Source organism: Alexandromys fortis, unplaced genomic scaffold (assembly GCF_014885135.2).
Source record: "Alexandromys fortis isolate MF-2015 unplaced genomic scaffold, M_Fortis_MF-2015_v1.1 scaffold_194, whole genome shotgun sequence".
In the NCBI taxonomy this organism is placed as follows: Eukaryota; Metazoa; Chordata; class Mammalia; order Rodentia; family Cricetidae; genus Alexandromys; species Alexandromys fortis.
The window spans coordinates 2,469,245-2,476,438 of NW_026068075.1; the positions used below are offsets into that span (position 1 = coordinate 2,469,245).

Consider the following 7,194-nt stretch of genomic DNA (forward strand, 5'->3'; position numbering starts at 1 on the left):
CGCGTCCTTCTTCAAGTATATATGTGAAGGTATGTGTATAGATCATGAGGGTAGAATGGAAGACAGAGAGGAGAATAATGGTATTAAATGATGGGATGAGTGGACAAAAGAGGATAACAGGGTACCTCTGACATGAAAGCTGTCTTAGGGTTTTTATTGCTGTGAAGAGAAACCATGACTGTAGTGACTCTTATCAAGAAAGCATTTCATTGGGGTGGCTCATTTACAGTCTATTATCATCATAGTGGGGAGCATGGTGGCATGCAGGCAGATGTGGTACTGGCTGCCTCTTGGCGTGCAGGAAACAAGAAGTTGACTGAGATGCTGAGTGGTATCCTCAGCATAGAAAATCTCAAAGCCCACCCCACAGTGACACACTTCCTCCAACAAGGTCATGCCAAAAGATTCATGCCTCCTAATAGTGCCACTTCCCATGAGATTACATTCAAACTCCCACAAAAACTATTAGTGTAAACAGGAAGAGGGCAGGGTGATTGGGAGAAGGAGGGAGGAGGTTCAACAATAACAAAGTAAGTGTGGGAACGCCATACCCAAACCCATTACTTTGTATGCTAATTTTAAAAATAAAAAACTTTAACATAAAGTTCAAAAAAGGAAGAAATCTAATTTAAACGTCAAAAATAAATAAAATCATAGATTTTTGTCTTCTGGGACCCTTCATCAGAAGGACAGCCTCTTGTCTCCAGTTACTGCTGAAGGAAGCTGCAGGACGACTGGAAGCACATAGTTCAGAAAATGGGGTGAAACAAACTTTTATGTTAAGCTACTGTCTTAGTTTTCTTTCCGTTGCTGTGGAAACTGCCATGACCAAAAGCAATCTGGAAAGGAAAGGCTTTATTTCAGCTCACAGCTTACAATCCACCATGAAGGGGAGTAAGTGCAAGAACTCACAACAGGAACCTGGAGGCAAGAAATAAAGCGGAGCTGTAGAGAACGGGAGCCTACAGAGCTGTACTACATGGCTTGCTCTGCTAGCTTTTATATACCACTGGGACCACCTTCCCAGGAGTGGTATCATCCACAGTAGGATGGACTCTTCCAAATCAATTAATAAAATGAAAATGGCCCAACAAACTTGCCTACAGACCAATATTATAGAGGCATTTTCTCAATTGAAATTTCCCCTTCTCACATGACCCTAGCTTGTATGAAGTTGACAAAAAATTAACCAGCACTGCCAGCACTGACTATTTTTCCAAATAATTGTGGGGTGTGTATGTATGTGTGTGTGTGTGTCTCTGTGTGTGTGCGCGCATGCATGCGTGTGTGTGTGTGTGTGTGTGTGCACACGCGTACGTGTATGTTGTAATATGCATTGCAGGTGCACACTCTCATGAGGCAAAACTAGAGGGGGCTGCCAGGGCTCCTGCTCAATTACCTTCTAGCTTATTTCCTGGAAACAGGGTCTCCCACTGAAGCTGGAGCTATGCTGGTAGCCAGCAAGACCCAGTAATCCTTCTGACTCCACTCCACCCCCCTCAGTGCTGGACTTACAGACTTGCATGCAACCACATCTGACTTTTTAACATGAATTCTGGAATTTGATCTCAGGTCCCCTTGCTAGCACAGCAAGCACCCTTACCCACTGAGCCATCTCCCCAGCCAATAGTCTTTGTTTTTACAAAAGTAATTTACGGTGCATTGCTATGTTCTGTCGCTTTGTTCTGAAGAGTAAGATTTCTGTTCTTCCTCTGTCCACAGACGTGCCACATTTAACTTTAAACTTCTTCCTCATGGTAAGTTGTTTGTCATAAGATAATTTACAAGCACCTTGCCATCTCTGTATCTCAGTGGACCCCGTTTTCTTCTGACAGACAGCAGTCAGTCAAAATCAGTTTACTGCGTTTTCCTTCTTTACCTCTTGTCTAAGGATGCAACTTGATTTCCATTAATCCTGAGCAGCAGCCCCAGAGATGATTTCAATCAACTCATTTGTGATGATAGCCACGCAGGTGAGCTTGAACATCAGCATCAATTTGTCGATCATATCAGAGGCGTTCTTGCGGGTGCTATCCATAGCTGTCATCCCGGCACTGTGCTCGCTGGTGGAGGACTCCTTCAGGTAGACGTGCAGATTGTATTCCTGGTGATGCTGCGGCGCATCAGCAGCGATGCCCTCATAAACACTCATGCTCTCCGCAGTTCAATGGCATCGAGAGATAAGGGGGCTTCTCTTCTGTCTTCTAGGAGATAGCAGACTTGAGCTGATTAAAAACGATAGAGCCTTTTTCAAAGTCATATCCAGAATTTAACAATCCAGGGGCAATGAATTACTCATCTCCAAGTCTTTGAATGACACCAAAAACTGGTCAGAGTGAGCCCCTTAAAATATGCCCCTGATTTTTTCGCCAATCCTAGCAAGTATAACTTCTTCTCCAGCTGCTGGGAGGATAGTTCCCGAGGACTGAATAGTCCCACAAAGCCCTCAACCTGAGGACACACGAATAAGAAGGTGTGTGTTTCTTCTTGTCCCAGGCCCTTACTATCAGCCTTCTCATGGAGAGCCAAGGAGCCTTTTCCGTACCCCTAAGCTGGCTTCTCCCGCTCACCTGGCACCATCTTCATAGACCTGGTAATTTTCTGGATATTTCTAATGGACTTCAGTCTCTTATAATATCTGTCAAAGTTGCTGTGTTTCAAACTTGGATCCATTGCAGCTGCAAGGTAGAAGCCAAAAAGTGAAGCAGACAGGCCTCACTGTGCATGCGTGGGAGCTCCCAGTTCACTGGCCCTCTTGACTTGTATGTTTCACTGTTAATTTTTAACTGCTTCCATGTTTCTAAATAGCATTCACACTTATCTTATCATTCATTACCATGGGTCTATGTTCATCTACTAGTTCATGGGGATTTATTCTACTTACAAGCCCCTCCATCATACAGTAGAGCTATACTACAATGTAAAGCTATCATCCTTGAGATAATGGAAACACATTCACCACTGATCCAAAGAATACACTATGTTTACATTTCCCTTAGGGTTCAATGACATTTTAAAGGGAATTCATAATAGTGTAATCTTTTTTTTTCTTTGCATACTGCAAGCAAATATCTATTATCTTCTAATCATCTTGTCTCCGGCAACACATGATCACACCCTTCTAAAGCTCTTCTGACCCAGGAGCCCTTAGTGGGCATAGTCAGAAAACCTGCCAAGTAGCATGATATTGGATCAGAGCATGAAGGATGCTCTGTTAGGCTTCTATGACTTGCCTGTCAGAGTACAACTATACTATGAACTTTGGATCTTAAAAAGACAAAACATTTTTACAGATTTTTTTTAATGTTATACGTATGTTTTTCTTGTATGTGTGTTTTTGTACCACAACCATGCAGTGCCTACAGAGGCCAGAAGAAGGCCTACATCCCACAGAATTAGATTTAGAAAGAGTTGTAAGCCACCATGTGGGTGCTGAGGACCAAACCCAGGTCCTCTGTAGGAACAATTCTTGCCAGCTTGAGAAGATCCTATTTATTAGCTTACTGTTCCATTGTTGAAAAATATATTTGTGGACATTATGACTTGGATGGCTTCTATGCTTTGAGCGTCACAAAGTCTAAGATATGATAGCTGCATTTATTTCTGGGGCTAGGAGATAGATTTGCTTTCATGCCTGTTCAGATGTTCACCAAATTCACTTCCTTCCCATTGTAGGACAGAGGTTCTCATTTCCTCATTGGCTCTTAGCCAGAGGCCAATCTTTGTTCCCAGAGTCCACCCCCATTCCTTCGCACAATTTTCATGTCACGTCTCCCTCCAGCAAAAGTGGATATAATGGCTGTGAGTTGTTCTCATATTTCACGTTTCTCCCACATTTCCTTTTTCCTCTGCTTTCTGTAGCTCTCTAATTACAGACAAGAAAAGTTCTCTGATTGGAACTGACCTTCTCAGATGCCTCAGGATCAGCCTCCCTATCTTGAGCTCTATACACTGCTAAATTTCCAAAAGTGCTCCTTGCTAAACAATAACATGTTCACAGAATCCCGAGAGTATGGCCTGAATATCTTTGGTGGCCATTCTATCTACAAAAAAAATGCATTCAAGACAACTAGAGAAAGCATGTTCTGACCAACAGTCTGGAAGGATTAGAAAACATGAATTTCTGGGCAGTTCAATGATAGTGGTGTAAATAAAAACTGGGTTGGAGTGGCAGGCACGGGGCCAAGTAATAATAGATGCTCACTGTTGTAGCTCTCCTCTTTTGCTGGGTTTATGTGTCTCTTGGTTCCCTCTGGGTACACTATATCAGAATGCTGCATTGCAGCATTGTAAGCCAGGTGGAGGTGTGTGTCCTTCGCATCGGAATTCCTTCCGTTAGGTCCTATTCTCCAACGGAGCCTGCTTTGCTGCTGGTTTTCAGCTTTCGTCTCACTGCTCATTGTGGGGGCAAGGAAGAATTTTTGCAGCTGGAGCATTTGCCATCTGGCTGGCCATATGTAATCCCATAAATCCTACTCTAATTGTCCCACAACACTGCTTTCTTCAGTCATTACGCTCTTCAATGGATCCTGATGCTTTTGCTTTGAATACGGAACTCAAATCGTGTGTGTGCACGCGTGCATGGGGGAGGTGGGTGGATGGGTGTGTGTGTGTGTGTGTGTGTGTGTGTGTGGTCCCATGTACAGACACTCGCGTGCATGTGCCTGTGCTTATAACAGCTAGAGAAAGACACAATTCTCTGCCTTGAAACATGTTATTGTGTAGCAAGGAGGACTTTGGGAAATTTAACAATGTATAGAGCTCTTGAAACTCTTGGAACAGAGTTTCTCACTGAACCCAGAGCTCACTGTTTTTTAGCCAGGATGGTGGCCACAGTGACCTTCTTGTCTCCCTCTCAGCCTCAGCACTGGGGTGGCGGATGCTCACATGGACACACCTGGCATTTTACCTAGGTTCTGAGTCAGGTTTTCAAGCTTGCACAACAAAATCTCCTACACACTGAGCCATCTCCATACCAACCTCTCAAAACAAGTTCTCCTTCCTTCCTTCCTTCCTTCCTTCCTTCCTTCCTTCCTTCCTTCCTTCCTTCCTTCCTTCCTTCCGTCTTCCCTTTCTTTCTTTCTTGTTTTGTTTGGGTTTTGTTTTGTTTGTTTGTTTTTGTTGTTTTTTGTTTTTCTTTGAGACAGGGTCTCACTATACAGCTGTGTCTGACCTGAAACTCACTATGTAGACTAGGCTGTCCACAAACTCACCCAAGATCATTAACTCCCGAATGATGGGATTAAAGGCTCTGGGGGCCACCACACCCAGTATCAAACTAAATTCTTAAGATTACACCAATAAGGCCAAGTGGGAATCCACCAGGCCATGCCAACCTTCCCACATACCCCCAGGTAATTGTGGGTCTTTTTTTTACTTTCTGCCCACCATACAGAGTTTGTTGCCTATGTCTTGATAGTTTCTTCCTCCTTTGTCAATCAAAATGTCCCATATTCCCTTTCGTTTTGTATGTACAAACTAGCTTTTCAGTCAGAACACAAATCACAACCTTCCCAAATCTTTCCTCAGGGTTCCAAACTCAGTGCTTCGTTGTTCCACTTTATTTGTAAGATTTTTGTAAAAACTTTTCTATTTGTAAGACGTCTTTCTGTGTGCCCAGGCTAGTTTTGAACTCACCACCCTCCTGCCATAACATCATGAGTGGTGGTATTACAGATGTGTCTTCCCAGAGCTTAAGGTGCAGGTCTTTAATGCAGTAACTTTTCTTCACTTCACCCTTCATTGTGAACTTCCTTTGAGTTGAATAGCAATGCCCCCCCTCATCTTTCCAACTGCATTCGAAGTGATCTGAGGATAGACCACACGTTCTATTAGATAGTTGATATGCTTTTCAACTTCTATCCATGTGTCCGACATTCTGTTTCCAAACTAGAGAAGAAGATGCATGTCTATTTCTGTTCCACCCATAAGTCCGACATCTGAGCTGAAAAGAAAGGGGAACTCCCATGCTAACATTTTGGGATAGGATTATGAAATATGTATCTGTGACTCAGAAATCTTTACTAATCTCTTTGGATATATCTCCAAGCCAATAAATATATGTACTTATCCTAATGTTTTCTACCTTGTCCCACAGGCCAAAGTTTTGTCACTTGGCCAAAGATGCAAATGATTTAGGAGCAGTGGTATTGTTTTATTGGATGCTTGCATACACTTCACTGGTGATGGGAGGAGAAGAGACCTACCTTTGGAAGACTCTGCCAAACTCTTCCCTGAAACGTTTGACAAAGAAGAAACTGAATTTGTTACACAACTCATTCTGTTAAAAGAGCATAGACATTTTGGGTCCAAATCACCATCTCCTTAAGGTTCTAACTGGAGGGCTTTGGAGACTCAAAAACCAGTGTCTTCCTTTTATTCTAAGCAGAAAAACTATTACTGGAAATGCTGACAGTTGATAAGTTTGAGACATATGGTCCTATTCTACTTCTCCAAATTGAGAATGGTGGTTTTAGCAGTAAATTGATAGTGTAAGTAAATCTAGCACTTGGAAGAACTTAATTAAACTCTTCCCATCTTTAGTGTAAACACCAGGCAGAATCTATCCTTCTGGTAAAGACAGGTAATGGAATTCCCCCATGGCAAATGACTGTTGCACTGGACCAATCCCTGCTGAAAAGACAGGAATGATGACCATGCGAGGTTGCCTGTAGTCAACAACAGATAACGACTCTGCAATCCTGAGTGGGGAATATATCACAAAGGGGCACTCCCATGTCAGCTTCCCAGGAGCACCGAGTATTCATTCCTGTGAGCTTGACCACAATAGTCCATAGGTTCCACAGCAAAAGGGAAAGGCCTCAGTCTCACTGACTCATGAACAGTGTTGCACTTGAAGCCACAGAGTGAAGGTAATGTCAACATGGAACGCCCAGAATTTGCTTTAAAACATTTCCAAACAACATTAACATTTATTGGGCTAACAACTGACTCCGAGCTCTAGAAGACAGACTGGTAATTTGGATTTGTTTTGTAACGCTTTTTTTTTTCCTGACAAGAAAAGTTCACATATTTTTTAATTGGGTTAATTAGCATTTTAAAGTTTAGTTTCTTGAGTTCTCTATATATTTTGGAGATCAGACCTTTGTCTGTTGCGGGGTTGGTGAAGATCTTCTCCCAGTCAGTAGGTTGCCTTTTTGTCTTAGTGACAGTGTCCTTTGCTTTACAGAAGCT

The 7,194-nt window shown here is 42.7% G+C and overlaps 1 pseudogene; it reads right to left on the reverse strand.

Annotated features, from left to right (window-relative positions):
- Positions 1 to 1,909: 1,909 nt before the first annotated feature.
- On the reverse strand, positions 1,910 to 2,726 carry LOC126488269 (ATP synthase subunit gamma, mitochondrial-like; annotated as a pseudogene).
- Positions 2,727 to 7,194: the final 4,468 nt, after the last annotated feature.